Raw genomic sequence first — 17117 nt, forward strand, 5'->3', positions numbered from 1 at the left:
CCCTGCCTTTAGCAGAGACATCCCTAATGTATATAACCCAGGAAAAAGGGACCTCCTGCTCATGTCTTGGTCCTAGCGCTAAGTGGTTCCTCAGTTTCCCCATGTATAAAATGATATTGATCTGTTATCAAAGCTGTTCAGGACAGATTGACCTTGGGTCTTCAGAGCTGCTCCATAGGACCTAAACAACTTCCCTCTCTACTTCTGACCCCACTGGGAATGCAGCACAGTGAGAATGGGACCAAAAGATGCTGGAGCCCCTGTTCATGGCTGTGGCTGCAGCAGATGCCAGGAAGCCAGGCAGGAGTAAATCTGCCACCAGTGGAGGTGAAGGGTGCATGAGAGAAGGACACTATTGCTCCTTCCCCAGAAATGGAGAAGAAAAGGGAGAGCTGGAAAACATGTTTAGTGATTCCCAACAGCTGGAAGTGGAGTTCTGTATAACGTACAGCATGGGGGCTGTGAAGGAGAGTGGAGAGAGGAGATAGATGGAAAGGATCTGAAATCTGTGGGGTGACTGAGCCTGATTTGATTGACCAGGAAACCTTTCCCTGAGCTGAGTGCACCAGCTCTGACAAACAGAAATGCTGCCCTGATGCATGTAGGACTGAGAGGTCCATGTGCTGGGAGTGCTGGAAACTCCAAGATGCAGGAAGAGTGAGCAAAGAGGGCAGGAAGGACAAATACGTGAGCTAAGGAGGTGGGCAGGCAGGCCCTGCTGTGGAGGAAGGTTAAAGTCACATTGATCTGTACAAGGAAAACATATTCTTGCCGCTTCTCATCCTCTTTTCAGATGATCCTCCATCAAATAAAAAGAAGAGCTGTTTTCCAAGCCTGGCTTTAAAGATCTCTCCATTGATATAGCAGATAAACAGCCGCTTGCTGACAGTGAAGGTGCCAAAGTGATTTTGTGATGATATACGCTGGGCTGGGAGGGAGGAGAGAGAGGAGAGGTTGCTGAACATGATAAAATGTGGAGGAAGGTGACGGGCAGGGCTGAACCAAGGACATGAGGCTGATGGGAGATGTGGCAGCTCAGAGCAAGGCGAGCTCTAAGGGGATGCGTGGCTGGGGAGGGAATGGTCAATGTCAGGGCTTGGATCTGGATTAAAGAGGGGATAGGCATTCAGGCTGCTGTGCCTTTGAAAGGTCAGTTATTTAGGAGCTTGCTGAGTAGGCATCAGGCACCCTTAAAAATAACCAGGACCCCAGTGCATTGCTGTTGGCCTGGTTCCCATCACATATTGGAAGGAGACTGATTATTTGGCTGGAAGTTCACCCCTGAGGAGGCAAATTCTCATTGTTATTCATGGCTCTGCTGCTTTTCAGGCACTTGTCATCCAGCCAGAGGGGGAACCAACACAGGAGGTATGTGGGCACCTGCTCACAGTGATGGAGGACAGTAGCAGCACTGGCCATACCCCATGGGGAGTGGAGTAGGTGCTTCTTTGAAGACAAGGAATTGCCCTAACATCACTCCAATCCCAGTCTCTGGGAATAGAAGATGCTTTGGATGGAGCCTGGAGCATCATGGCTCAACACCAAATCAAGCAGCCCATCAGAAATCCAGCTGCATGGTGTCCCCCAGATGATGGCTTTCATTTAACTGGTTTCTAACAGCAGCTCAGTCTCAAACAGACAAGGGAAAGCATCAGGAAAAGGAAAAGCTTTCAGCAGAAAGGTGGAAGAAGGTGGAATGATTTCAAAGTGAAGTGCAAGAGCTCAGGCAACGATGAAGTTTAAAGAACATTTGTGGTCCAAGATTTAGGGTCACTGCTAAAGAATTAAAAGCATTCATGAAAGCTCCTCTGAAGAGGAAAAGAGACCTCTCTGCTCTGTGCTTCTGGCTGGTTCTCCAAGGAAATCCCAGTCCTACAGAGACCACAAAAGTATTCAGATCTCAGTCCCACAGAGAAAACAGGGTCTTTACCAGCTCTGGTCCAAGCCAGGATCCTCAGCTGAGCACAGACATCTTCATTTTAGGAACAGACACAAAGCATGTTCCAAACCTTGTACCACTTGCAGTTTTGGAGTGTTTTATTCCTTGTGTAATATGCAAGTGCTGGGTGTAGGGTAAATGGGACAGGCACAGATCCCATGACCAGAGGACAGGGCTGCATCTCCTCTCCACAGAGTGGCTTGTTCCCAAGACTCATGTGATAGGAAACAAAGTTGTGAGAAGCATATTAGGAGCAAAGGACAGGGTTTCTGTGGGGTCCTGGACTCCATTATCAGCCCTATATTTCCCTAATCCATTTAGGCCATTCCCTTCCACATCCCTTACCTCTGCACTCCCAGGTGTTTGATGGAGCTGTGTGCTTCTCTCCATACAGCACTGAGCTATTTCCATGAAAGGCTGTGTATAACTGTGAAGTATTATTATTGCACACCTTTTGGAAAGTGCCTTGAGACGGCTTGGAATGATAAGGTGTTATAAGGCGGAGAAGTTGTGCACAGATAAATTCACTGTGAAATGTGTTTTGCTAGAGACATTTATGTAGCATAGCATCTTATCAAGGAACTTTGCCCAAGAAACAAATTCTCATGCCTGTATAAAGAGACTATAATTGAACTGTTGACTCACAGTTATGGGAAAAAACAAAGTGGGGGGAAATTTCCAGGGCCTTTAGGACCCCAAGGAGGAATATAATTAAGAAAGACATAATTAGAAACCTGAAGCAAGCCCATTCACTGCAAATGAGTGCTGAAGCAGCAAGCCAGAAGAGCTGGGCTGAGGCTAAGTTACAAGACAGATGGCTGAGGATTTGTAGGTCAGTAGCTCTTAGATCTGCTGGGCCAAGATGTGGTCAGGGTACCATATGGATGAAGGGCAAATAAGACAGGGTAGCCAAGCAAGCCATGCACTCTGCTTACCCAGAAAGGCTCGGATCCCTCACAAACAGGACAAACTTATGCAGTTTTCACATATTCTCAGCAAGACAGTGAGTCCCAGGCTCCTGTGGGACATGGGGCCAGTATAAGCTTTGCTTATTTGAGATTACACAGCCAAGAAGGAAGCAAAGTTCATGAGCAATACTTAATGGACTTCAACTCTGCCCTTGTTTTGGTTAGCCCATGCTTGGTTCTGCCAGCTTTTGCAATAGATTTCATTTGTAAACTGTTCTTCCTCCTTGATGATGATCTTTATGAGCCTCAATTTTTTTTTCCCTATCTGTCACTGGGGTAAAGAAATCTTGAAAGGAATTATGAGGATTCTCTTTATCTAACTTCCAGTTTATGGTTTAATGGTTAAGGCATAGCCTTCAAATGGAGGAAGGGCCATGTTGTGGGTTACTTACACTGGGTTTCTTGTGGTTGGTACCCAAGCTCCCCAGGTTAGCCATCAGCAAACCATTGTGATCAGTTGTAGCACTGCACCCTAAGCCAGAAGAGGTGGCAGAGCAGGTATAAGTCTCCTGTTCAGCTGAGGCCGTGAACCAGTGTTGCAGCAGCTGATGTCTATTTTCCTTAAACTCTACAGACAGCGTCTTCAGAACTTAATTTGATTTTGATTGATTTTTTGAAACTTGAAACACTTCTAAACTAATTTTCAGTATATTACTCTTGTCAACTCTTAAAGATTTTGTCAGGAAGAATTTGCTGAACAGACACAGTAATTTCGTTGCTCATTTTGGCAGATCACCCCTAAAGAGGAAAGTGGGGAGGAGGGGGTGTTATTACAGCTGCAGTTATTAGAATATACACTGCAATTACTCTGCTCCGATTTATGGGGTATTTCAGAGCAGTTTTGGAGAGCAGCCACTAGAAGCTCAAGGTGTACATGTGTGTGTGTAAAGCTAAAACCTCACCATTGGGTTGTTATTCCACTCAGCTTTGAGGGGAGTCCACTTTAAAGGTTGGGTTCTAAGATCAAACTTCATGTCCATCTCACTGGCTGCATCACCAGGCAGTAGGAGCGCAGCACTCCCTAGGTCTAAGCTCTGCACAAGGGCTAAGGAAAAGAGCTTGTAACGCTGCAACACCACTGTCTGGGGACTCCTGAAAATGTCATCTTCACTGCTGCTAGCCAAGTGTGAAATGCTACCAAGTGACTTAGTTGTTTCCCCACGTGTGGATGGCAACACGGGCAAGAAATCAAGGTGAAATGGGACGCAGTCTATAGGGAGAAGCAAGGAAGAGGTTGTTACATGGGAAATCTTTTCACTATAAAAATGCTGAGTGATGTCGTATTCAATGAGGTAAATTAACACGTTTTTGAGGGTCTGGGTTAGTTTTCTGATAGATTAAAGAGCTGAGCTGGCTCATTGTACAGTCTTGTGAGCTCCAGAGATAAACCAAGGCATGTGCACAGCCAGGACAGAGAGAGGATGTCCAGAACAGCATGGGAAGGGGGTTATGACCATCTCTTTTTTGATGCCAATGAGTTGTTTGTGCAGCTCAACTTTCTTTATGAACCCTATCTGTGGAGAAGCAGCAGAGACATCACCTCACTGAAAGGCAGCCACTTCTGGGGTAGAACCTGACAGCTGTCTACCCACGGACCATTTGTACAACCAGGAGATGTATAGCGTCTCACTGCTGTCGCTGACAGGATAATTAGGTTTTCTTTCATTTATTTTGCCCTTTCTATATATGGATGTTCTCCTCTGTTTATAAGCTTAATTGCACAGCAGAGACAGAGGCAAAAACCTGATACATCCAGTGACCTCCATGACATGGACTGCATTAGTACGTGTGTGTTCTGCTCTGTGGTGGTTGCTGGTAACTCACATTGTCTCCTGTGTTTAGTGCACCATAGGAGCTGTATCTCTTAGGCTCTTTTAGGATGGTGATACTAAAAATCCATCACTGGGAAGCTAGAGAGGACCAGCATTAGGGATATAAACCAGCATGGTCATTGCAGAAAGGGTTTTACATGAAGTGAGGAGAGTAACTTAGTGCTGGAACTCTGGATGGGCACAAGCGTTGGCTGTGTTGCAGCAATCCCCATTTGACAGAACACAAAATGAAGGTGGCTTTTCAGAGATTCTTATTCCCCCTGGATGTCTCAGTGCAACCTTTGCATCCTCCAGCCTGTTGCTTTTTGACCTGGGAGGTTTAACTCTTAACCTTATGTCTCTTGTGCTTTCCAGATTACCCTCCCCAGCAGGTGTCCAGGGGGAGATTTGTATTATAGAAATGGTCAGAATCTCTCCAAGCACTAAGCTCAGGTTTTTTTATCATCAACAGCCTTGTTCCCTCCTGCCCTCCATTGTTTTGCTTTATTCTCTCTCAGTGAAAGACTTTTCAATCAAACACTCACATATGCTGATTGGCTTGGACCATTCATGCAAACTAGAACCTGGAAAATTGCAGTGTTCTTTTCCTATTAAAAACAAAGAAAAAGGAAAGACTTCTCTTTCTTTACTTTTTTCCCTTCTGAAATATCAAATGGGAGGGGAAAGATGCACAGCAAGGGGCTTCCTGCCATCTGGGCTGGAAGATCGGCTCAGCGCTGCTCTCTTCACTCTTCCATCACTTGCATTTCTCATCAATTACCATGGAGCTGGTCGATATCGAAATGAAAGTGCCAGGGATTGACAGCAGAGTCACTGAATAGTGTTCTGTATGAATGACATGTCCCTATTTTCATATAATCATAGAATCAGACTGGTTTATGTTGAAAGGGACCTTAAAGCTCATCCAGCCCCTGCCATGGGCAGGGACACCTTCCACTAGAGCAGCTTGCTCCAAGCCCCTGTGTCCAACCTGGCCTTGAACACTGCCAGGGACAGGGCAGCCACAGCTTTTCTGAGCAGGGAGAATGAGTCAGGTTCTGGGGTAGGCAGGGAGACATGGGAGCTGGGAAGAGGTGCATACTAAGATATTTGCCTTATCAGAGAACTTGATAGAGCATCCAATGTAACAAACTACCCCAGGTATCACTGATGTGCTCATGTGGACATATTGTGCTGCTAACAGAGTATTTCTCCTAGCAGTTTGCAAGCCCTCTAGTGGGGTTTGCTGCTTTCTCTGTTACTTGAAAGCTGTCACAACCAGCCGGACCAGATAAATCTGTGTCGATAGATTGGGCATTGTGAGTTGAGTTAGTAAACACAGGTATTTAAAGTGCATCTGTGCTTGTGTAGGTTCATTTTTATTGCATAAAGGGTGAAGGCACCATGCCTGTCTGTAGCAATGGGTTTTGCATCTTGCAGTTTGTTGACTCCCTAATTTCTTCCCCAAGGGACGCATAGACCCTGCATAGCAGATGTGAGCTCTGTCGCAACAGACGTGATCTCTGTAGTTACCACTCATGGATCCATTAGCAAAAAAAAATGGAGGGCCTTCCAGGATTCCCAAACTCCAGACTGAAAACCACCGTACACACATTTATAGGGACATCACTCTCCTGTGACAGTGTCTTCACAGAGAGGTGAAAGGGGGGGAATTATGGGGCCAAGGGCAGCTTTGAAACAGCAAGGTTCTGCCTCTTGTGGGCATGTTCAGGTGGGTTTTACAGTGATGGTCCCACAGCTTAGCATAATTTGGACCCTAAAGCTGCAGAACATATAGTTGCTTCCTGTATGCTGCTTCACCCACCAAGGGGAACTGAAATTTAAGTGGAACATTTTCAGGACAGAAGCTGGAATTTCTTTTTCTCTAACTCCATACTTACCTTTGCAGAGCAAGGCCAAGATGTTCCCATTAAAAACCCATAAACATTTAAAATCTGTTTTAAATTAAAAAATTTAAATATAAAATGTGCAGGGCTGTCAGAAACAAAGGTACAAAAGCATTTGTCAGGCTTTTCCTAACAACACAAATGCAAAGCAACAAGAACATTGGCCTCGTTCAGCCTTGCTTTCCACACTGAGTGCACTGCCAGTACACAGTTTCTGACTCAGCTGTTTTCAACGCTCCTACAAGGCACTGGTTCCTAACGTTTCATCTATTTCATTGGGAAGTTGTAACTTCAATCCAGTAATGCTGATCCTTAGAAACCAACCAGCAGACCCCTCTGAGCTCAGTGCTGTATGAAGTGAGACCAGACCTCCAACCTCAGTTAAACAATTCAATGCCAGTTCTCAGCTCCCCCCGTTGTCTTTGAAGAGCTGAGCCATCTCTCTGCTCTTAGCAGGGGCACCAAGTGACATACACCTATCTTGCCCACACTAAATGACAGCTCATGACCCAAATATCTGTTATAATATTAGTCCCTTACCTGCTGCTTATTACCTGGTGCTATTGGCAATGGAAAGAAGGGATTTTGTTTTAAACACGAGGATATTTTCATCCTTGGCATTATTATGCTGACCTCACCGGAGCTGGAGCCGCTTGGAACTTGTGCTGCTTTGAAGCTGATGGTTTGCCTGGCCTCCCTCCTGCCTGCTCATCCTGTGTCCCCAGTGAGGGCTCCTCCAGCATATGCTACTTCCCAGCAGGATGCTTGCACAATGCAATTATTCCAAGCCTTCTCCTCCAGTGCTTAGTTTTCCATTGTTCTTTATTTTGCTTCGAAGGGCCCACTTCCTCCCTGTTTTGTTTTGGTTTTTTTTGCCTCTTCTCAAGAAATCGGGTGCATAAAATGATTCCATCTCATCCCTAGGCTGCATTTGAAGGATATTGTCTATTTGCAGAATCCTCAGCTGTGTTTATGCTCCAGGCACCAAACCTCTCTTTCCCTTGGAAAAGAGGGAGCAAATCCTCCCTGTGCCTCCTGCCCTGCAGAGCGTCTGGCTCAGGGATACATTGTTCTAAATAACCATTAACCTCCCCAAAATGTGGTTCACTTTCTATTGCAGTGACAGATCATTCTCTCCATCATTTCTGCACTCTTTTCTCTCTTCCTGCATGTTACAAACACATCTATACACAAGTCCTCGTGAGGGCACTCTGATGAGGGCAAACAAGTTCACTGTGAGAGGAGAGGTGCTTTGTGGACCACAGAAAGTAAGAACATGCTGACTGTGGCCACCAGACTGCTCCCAGTCAAAGTCCTTGTCCCATTGGAATGGGAGAGGATGGAAGTATATAACCTCTCCTGGCAGACCACATGTAGGCAAAAAGCTGCAGGTTGGCTCTCTGCGGTTCAAAGGGTGAGATAAATTATTTAAGGATATCTGGAACTGTTATTTCAGGGATGAGGGTCTATGGGAAAGTCTCTGCTAGTGGATCCTCAGCACATCCTGCACATGAATTTCTGTTACCCAGATGTGTGTAGTTTAGTTGCTGTTCTCCTCCCCTAGGGAAACCTGCACTGTCCCTGCTCCTACAGAGCATCAGTACCTCTTGGGTTTAGCTGCTATATTTGTCCATGGACATGAATGGGTCCCAGTGGATCTGAGGGTGCTTTGTTCCCTGGCTGATTGGTTGATGGGAGACCTGGGGCATGTGGCTTTCCACAAGACCCCTAGCTGCATCAGTACACAGTGAAGAGTGTGAATCCCTCAGGATCACACCAGAGCAAGAAGACCCAGTTCCAACTGGATGTTTATTTGAGGTTAAACCAACCCATACTGGTGGATGTTGGATCAGTTAACTGGTAGCCTGGAAGGTCAACAGGAGCTAAGTGACCTTCCCCTCTGCTCCTTGGGATACCTGCAGGCTCTGGAGCAAACCTATCCCCTGTGTTCATTTGCTCCCTGCTCCCTGAGGATGGCAGGCAGCCATCGCAGTGCTCCAAGCAGATCCCAGCCCCTCACGTTAATTCTCTCTCACATCTTGAGAGGCGTATGACAGCAGCAAACCCTCTGAGTGAATCCTAGCCCTATATTAATTCACTTGCAGGTCCAGCTCTCTAATCTGCTGTCATCTGAAAGTGATACTAATGCCAGGTTTCCATATCCAGCATCCCGCTGTGTCTCCTGCTGCAGTCAGAGTCACCCTGGGAGAGATCAGCTCTGCCTGAGGAGGGTAAACCAAGTGCTTGATTTCAAACAGCATCAAGTCAAGATATATTGTGGTGGGGGGAAAGGGAGGGAGCGAAGGAATGAAGGGTGAGGAACATATTCCCTTAAAAGGGGTGAGTGGAGAAAAGCACAGACAGGCTTATTTCTATCTATCCCCAGTCTGTCCATCTTTGGTACCCACACTTCACTGCTCCAGTTGTCACAGTACTCTCTTGCAAGACCAGTTTCCCTGCCCCACTTGAGCCTAATTAGGCTCTTTGCACTGCAAAGATAGACAGTCTAATAACCCCAACCTATATGACAGTCCCTATGCTGAGGAGTAAGGATGAGGCTGCTTGCTGTAAAGCTTAGTGTGCTGTCAGCTGCCGAGCCAGTTTCGTGTTCAACTGCCCACAACACTGCAAGGCACAGGACTTGCCAGGGAGGTGTAAGGTCCTGTTCACCATGAAAACAACAGGTAGTGGATGGGTTAGGATGGGTTCTCCAGCTCCTTCCTTATTAAACAGCTTCTGTCAACCAAACCTCCTTCCCCTTCATCATGTACTGCTCATCCAGGCAAGGGGGAGGAAGGTGAATGCTTATTTAATTTAGCACTGCAAGAAAAGAATAAAGATACCTCAATTCAGACATGATGTTTCCTTCAGAAGGTTCCTTAAATATTTTACTGGCCAGCAATGCTGTGATATTTTTGTGAAGGTCAGTAAAAAATACTTAAGAAAGCCAAGGAAAAACATCTGTAACAAGCGCCAGTCACTTCTAAAAAGAGCAGGAAAGAGCTTTCAACAGATCTGAAGTGATTTGTACTAATGCCTGCTTTGGGCTGTTTTTTCCCTCATGTGTTTTATTTACTGTGTATCTGAGGTACCTTCAGAAACCTAATTTCCTGAGGTATTTTTCCCAGCACTTTTGGAGAATCAAGCTCTTGAAGGGGATTGGGAAATCTCAGTATAATATCCTCCAAACCCTCCTGTCATTTCTGACAGTGCTGGCTGCAGACAAGCAACGCACCCTGCAAAGGTGAAGCACTGAGTCAGGAACACGACTTGTGCTCCCAAAGGGTCTGTCAAACAAAGACTGAAGATCTCTGCTGAGTGGATGTGGAACAACTCCTTCCCTTTGCTATGGCTTGGCAATTCCCAGCACAATTGAATGGGAAATGTGGCTGTGTGTGAGCTTCAGTGGACGGTTCATCTTACACTGAGGTCCGAGGGCTTGGTGTAAGCCATTGGAGGAAGGATGCTGCGCGGGGCTGAGGTTAAGTCTCCAGCTCCTAATGGATGTGGACACAGCATGTAACGTACTTTACATTCATTCATCTTTCAAGAGAAAATAGCAACCTGCAGGATAGGAGCAATAAGAAAACAGTGGGGAGATATCTTACACATCCAGAGTCATCATAGAGGAATTCAGTGGAAGAACTGAACCCCATGGCAGGGGGGTTGGAACTGAATGATCTTTAAGGTGTCTTCCAACCCAAACCAGTCTACAATTCTGTGTTGCCTTGCCTGTGACTTCAGTTCCTGAAGTGCTCAGGACTTGAGCCTGCCAGCAGCCATTCCTAGAGGGAACCTCCTGCAATCCTCCATGAGAGCAGTCTGCAGTGAGGAAACCGCCTGTCCCTGCTTGATGTTTATGGCAGCATGGCTCTCTCCACTGGCTGCTACCTTATGCTGTGCCACTTCATTTGCCCTTATGCTCCTTTTGCTAAATGCTAGGAAATCAGTACTTACCAAGTGCTGGCCCAGAATTTATTTGACTTTAATTTCCCTCTATGACCCTGTCTGCTAATCTCTATTGCACAGATAAAGAGAGGTAACCCAGGCACCATTACCCGTGATGTGGAGAATTTTCTGCAATTCAATTATAATCTCTTTTTTTTTCCCCTTGAGCAATAAAATCTCTCTGTCTCTCTCTCTTTCCCTTCCTTTAAACTTGTTCTCATAATTCTCCCTCTCCTGCTCTCAAGATGAGGTTAGGTACTTCTCTGATGTCTTCTTGGCTGGCTTGTTTGTGGAAGTCAAAGCAGTTAGCATGGGAGCTGAAGGTTCAGCAACGTGCACGTGTTGTTTAATGCATTGCTGGGAAATGTGCAGGTGAAACACATGAAGTGAATGGAATCGATTAGCACATGGAAAGGATGCTCAGTTCTGCGCAGACATCTCTTTCTGTGTGGTTTTCAACCTTTCTTCCTCTAGAAATGCCAGCATGATGAGTAGCAAAGTTGCTGCTGAATTGATGGTTTAATTTGACTTCTTTTTCCTCTTGCCTTTAGAGGTATTTTGAGGAAGGCATCCATTTGCAACCATGCTGCCCCTGCGAAAGGCTGTGCTCATTTGTCTGCAGCTTCTTTGGAAGGTGAGTAATTCTCAATGCATTTTTCTTGGGCACCACTTAGCCTGGAAAGAAGATCTTTCATGTAAGCTTGTAACCTTTAGGACAGCAATGCTCTCAATGCATCATCAATAGATATATTGTCTTTCTCACATGGTGATTATTTGCAACTGTGAAACAACTTTGATTTCAAAGTTTGGGTCCCAGGAAAAAGTATTTCCCTATTTCTTCCTTTTTTGTTACAAAGTTTCTAAGTTTTTTTTTTCACTTTTATTATAAGTTTATCTTTTTTTTTGTCATTTGTTAGTTTAATTTGACTTAAATTTAAACCATAAAGGACAGAAGATGAACAACAATGACAAAAGTAGATCGCTGAGTAATGGTGAAGCTGGCCTTAGAAAGGACATCAAAATAACTGACTTCTGGATTTTATTATTAATAAGAATAGTCATTGGTAAAACAGATCATCAGTACTGGAGATAGCAACTAGACCTCCATAGAACAGTCTGCTTAAGTCTCTATTTACAATGAAAAATGCTCTGCCCATTAGCAAACATTGATTGCACCTAAACTCAATAAGGCAATTAATGACTGACTGGAGGTGGGGTCAAATCCATATCCCCAGGTTCAAGCTAAGTCTCTCAGAAGTCCATCTGAATGGCTGCTGCACATCTCAGTTGCATATTATAGGGGTCTGGGTCAAAGGCCAGTATCTATGTGACTCCAGACTTGTGGAAATACAGTCTGGATCCAGCAGGTCCTATTGCATACGTAAGAAGACAGATGGTGATTGAGCTTGCCTTCTTCTGGTAAGATGAAATGATTTATCTCTAAGTTAACTCTAATAAAAACCCCTTCGAGGGCAGTCTGAAACACAGACACCCTGTCAGCGACCATTTACACAGACCAGGATGTTTGTATTTTCCCATGGGTATGCCTAGTCATAAAATGCATGTGTATTTCTGCAGTTGTCCTACAAGTCTGCTTTTTAAAGCGGCAACGTTTTACCATAGACAGCGCAAAACACCCATAAATTGATCCCTATCCTCAGGCATTTTATCTGATTTCATTGTAGGGTTAACTTCTTTGCCACAAGATCAGCCTATAGCATTTATTTCTTCAGTGTTACTGGGAGGTTTTTCTCAGCACAAGCAGCAAAACAATGACTTGCTGTGCACTCTCAGGGTATTTTAATGGTCCTATCTCCATATCTGTTACAATTTACAATAGAGAAGAGCTCTGACTGGCATACGGTTGTCAGCCAAGAGAAAACCATGCGACTAAGAAGCAGATCAATGTTGACATTGTGGAGGCACCTCTGGAAAGAATTAATCGAGTCTGATCTTTGCATACCCTCTTGGTATGGATTTTCACTAGACATGGTGCTGTTTCCACACAAAGAATGTCCAAGGTGCTCTCCTCAAGGTCAACCCATTGAAGTTGATGAATGCTTTATAGATTGCAGGCTTCTTTGGGCACAGACCTTGTTTGTCTCAGTGCTGCAGTACCACCTTCTATTGGAGCTATGGCATCTGGGCAGGCCACTGGTACTTAGGCTAGGTGTGGAAGTTTAAAAGAGCCTTTGCATGTATGGGAAGTGGTGTGTGGAAGGAGAAGGATTGGGGTTTGAACTTGTTAATAAATCATAGAATAGCTTGGGTTGGAAAGGACCTTAAGATCATCCAGTCCCAACCCCCTGCCATGGGCAGGGATGCCTCACACTAGACCATGTTACCCAAAGGCTCTGTCCAAACTGGCCTTGAACGCTGCCAGGGATGGAGCATTTACCACTTCTTTGGCCAACCTGTTCCAGGGCCTCACCGCCCTCACAGTAAAGAACTTCTGCCTTATATCCAACCTGAACTTCCCCTATTTCAGTTTGAACCCGTCACCCTTTGTCCTATTGCTACAGTCTCCTAGGAACAATGAATTCCTCTTTTAATCAGGGGGTGAAGGGAGCCACCAGGTTCAACCAAAATTCAGGTCCACGACCTAAGATCAAGGTTGCCCTCATCTCATCAGTTGGTTAATTCAGGCTAGCCACGCTGTACCATGACTCGTCAACATTTATTTTGGCTGGTAGCACAGATATGTGTATGTCTGCAGCTCCATTGCTCCTAAAGGTAAAATCAAGACCTTTATTACTGCTTGTTATTAGTAGCTGTTAGTAGTAATGGAACTTAATGATACATCCACAGTGGAGCACAGAACAGCCATATTCCTTAGGCAGAACTTAAACCACCCTAAAAGGAGAAGGCACAATGTATCATATTTTACATATGTTCTATTTCAAGACAACACCAGAATAGGCATCATGGGCTTGGGATCTAAGAGGTAATCTTATGAATTAACAAAAGTAAAACTCTCTGGTAAACAGGTTCGGAATTTGTGATGAATAATTAGTCACTACAACATTTTCTTAATGGTCTATTAAATGACTTCGGGTGGAAATCTCAGCAGCTGACTTGTGAATATCTAAAACAAAACCCTCTCTTTTCCAAATAAATAATAGTCTAATTAATATTGAAAAGAACAACCTGCTTTCACTATTTCTTGTGTCTTTAAGAACAGAAGAGGCTTATAAAAGAGAAACCTATCCAGCATGTGCTGATTGCTGCCAGAAACCAGCTCTTCAAGAACTGTCACTGAGAGTCATTAATTATCTGCAGGTCCCATTTGCTCTGAATCAGTGGCAAACTTTGTGAGGTTTGGGATAGTTTTAATTAATGCGTGAATGAGATGTAATATGCTCCTTGTTTGAACAATTGTCCTGGCACAACCCTGGAATTAAAGGATTGTGGGTAAAAAATGAAAGCAAATGGGATGCTGAACACATCTAAGGGAGGAACATGGGAGTCGTGTGGGCTCACGCCATGCTCCCCTGCTCCTACAGCCTGAACCTCATGCTGGGACTGCACACACAGCTACACCATACCGAGGCCTGCTGAGGAAACCACGCAGCTAGACAAGGACAGCTTCTCTTTTGGATGAGTGGATGCGAAGATGCAATGCACATTTTTGTGAACTAATGAGATGAGTAGCTTCCATTTCAAATCTACTCAAAATATTTAGAGTTTTTTTCCTTTGTTATTTTAACACAAGCTGCTTCTTTTCCCTTTTTCCTTTTCCCTTTTTCCTTTTTGCTTTACCCTTTTCTCCTTTTTCTGTTTCCCTGTTTCTCTTTTCCCTTTTCCTTTTTCCTTTTCCTTTTCTTTTTTTAATGCTTCACTGGCATAATTAAACCCTAAATGCATTGGACCAGTGATCAGGACAACCAGAAAATCAAAGTAACATAGACCAGGCTACTACCACTGTACAGGCTGTCCAAGGCCATGTGCCTATGAACAGATCTCTCAGTGGTGATTTTATACTGCAAGCTCTGTCCTAATACAGCTACCTGGCCTCCAGATGGGAGTTATCTTATTTCTGGCCAGTTCAAGCAGACATAAAGGAATTTGGGTCTTCCATGTCACTGGTTTTAATGGGTGGGGTTTCTTATCTCTGTCAAAGAAGGCATATACTGCTGTTCCAAGCAGAATTTGCTCTGTATTTGATAGGCACAAGCTGCACAGTGGAACAGACAGCAAGTGCTGAGCAGTGCTTAGCATTTAGAGAGACAGATCAGGAGGGTGTTGAGTCCATCAGGTCTGTGCTTTTACACTGGCACAGCTATGCTGTCAGGGAAGCAGGTTTTTAATTCACGGAGTTCCTTTGCCTTCATGGTGAGGAAAGAAAAACCGTGTTTGGGTGTTTGCCTTTGATTTCACAAGGACCACACTTTCACTCATAATTTCACTCCAAAGAGTAATATTGTTCTGCTCCAGTAGGATGCTGGCTCCTATTTAACTTTCAGACCTTGTCTTCAGCTGCCACATTCTCATGAATATACTGGCACCATCTGAATGCTCACGAATAAGGGATAACATGACTGTGCATAGCAGATGAGTCAAAAACTCAGAGCTTTTGCTTATGGTATTTTTTGTTGTTACATTTGCACCCTGCCAGCTGTTGATCTTTCTAATGTGCTGCTTAGCAGTCAGGCTTTGCTCCCTCTTGCTTAATGAACTATGTGAGAAATCACAGGCCAGGGGCTGCTTTTAAAGCTAGTAGTGATGGTCCGTAAAGAAGAAATCCCCTGGACCACTAGAGCTGGAGACCTAGCAGCACTGTTGTCAGAGATGATAGAGAAAAAAAGGTGATGGAAGAGTTCTTGTTTCACCCTTGATGTACTTATACCTCTTGGATATAAGCGTTGAAGTTAAATCGCGAGAGTTATTGCACATGCTGTGGGACTGAAAAGGATTTGTGCTCTTGTGAAACAGGCCACTCTTCCCCCAGAAAACCTTGTATCCCAGTAAACATCACCTAATGGTGAGCATATGGCAGAGCACAGGCACATGGACATGCTCTCCACACCCTGTTGTAGATGATCCCCAACTATAGTGCTTGATGAGCATGGCTTCAGGTCCAGGAAAGGTGTTTTAGGTTTGGAAACCACCGTTCTTACTAATATCTTGGAGAATGGGCAGTGTGAGCTGCCCTCAGCTCTGCATGCAAACGTGCCTATGAGGGGGTTCATGGGCAGTCAACATGAGTCTGTACCATTGCCTGCAGGGAGTGCTCACTGAGCAGCGATGGCTAGGTACGTGCTGGATGATTCTTTCCCTCTGGTAGGCAGCTACAGCTTTGCAGCAGCCAGCAGCTTGCTGCCAGCAGACTGCCTCATTCTCATTCAAGAGCTGAAGCCGAGGATGCTGCCAGCTCACTCCTGTTGCAGGGGCTTCAGGAAGAGATGCGTTTCCCCTGAAGCCCTTTCTCAAACATGTTAGCCCTCTGTTTTGTGGAGCCAGCTCGCTCCATCCTCTGCCTCCTGCTTCTCCTTTTGTTGGCTTTGGGATTTCTCGTGGACCCTCCGCTCCCCCTTCCAAGCACCTCTTGGTTATTAAAATGCAGCTCAGGATAGTTCACTTTGCCTGGTACATTATCATTCCTCGTTAGAGACCCCTCCAGGGCCTGTGATATGCCTGCACTGACTTTATAATTACAAAGTCAATTTCTAAACAGACATTTGCAAATAAGTCAATTTAAATACCGAGATTTGCAAACAATAATTAAGCAGTAGCTTCTTTTTTAATATCTATATATATAATTAATGCCCATGGGCTTTCATTTTACCTTGCGACTGTGTAGCTTGCAATTGTTTGTTGAACTGAACCATTCTCAGAAAGCAAATCAAATCACTGATGGGTTTTAAAGCTGTTTTAAGAGAATGCCCTACCTCCCCCTACCTCATTCCACTCCAGCTCCATGAGCCATTTCTTAGGCAGTCCCCAGTCCAGCCAGCAGCTATAGGGAGCAACTGAGCTGGGGCTTTTTCCCCTTCAGTGTAAGGATGGTGACCTGATCTGCCAAAATATATTCAACACCACAACAGACTGGGGAAGACTGTGTTAAAGAAGCTGAGCAATAAAAGTAGTCTGCAAGAATGAGGAAAAATGCATTCTGGAGCAGAAGATGAGCATAGTCTATCTGGGGTCTCCTCCAGGGTTATGCAGTGAGAGGGCTCATGCTATGAGCAGTGTTAAGAGAGGAGCAAATGGGTCCAGGAGAAGGAGGAATCTCTCCTTTACTTTGGGACAGGTCCTCACATTGTTCCATGTCACCGTGCTATGGGACCACGGGATGTTGAGGCATGAATAGGTGATCCTAGACATAGAGAGGTGAAACAGAGGGTTGGTTGCATTTCTTGTTAGGAGGCTCCCAGGTTTCCATCCTGATGCTCTCCATAGTTGCTGCAGCACTGTCCCTTGGTAAGCCTTGTTACCTCCAAGCCTATTCCCAGCTCTCAAGAGGAAGCTTACCCATTCTTCCCACTCCTTTTCTCTGAATCTCCTCTGTGTCTCTATGTGGTTTTTAATCTAATGCCCTTGAAGA

At 45.0% G+C, this 17117-nt stretch overlaps 1 long non-coding RNA gene across 1 annotated transcript in view; it reads left to right on the forward strand.

The window, feature by feature from the left end:
- LOC130597433 (uncharacterized) overlaps nt 1-14146 on the forward strand; it is a 35304-nt gene extending 21158 nt beyond the window's left edge. The window contains exons 2-3 of the long non-coding RNA XR_008971779.1: nt 11125-11207; nt 14077-14146. This is a non-coding gene — a long non-coding RNA (uncharacterized LOC130597433). The remainder of the gene's footprint in view (nt 1-11124; nt 11208-14076) is intronic.
- Nucleotides 14147-17117: the final 2971 nt, after the last annotated feature.

Source organism: Pezoporus wallicus, unplaced genomic scaffold, assembly GCF_028554395.1.
Source record: "Pezoporus wallicus isolate ANWC-B61680 ecotype Strahan unplaced genomic scaffold, APGP_CSIRO_Pwel_v1 contig_4684, whole genome shotgun sequence".
Lineage (NCBI taxonomy): Eukaryota > Metazoa > Chordata > Aves > Psittaciformes > Psittacidae > Pezoporus > Pezoporus wallicus.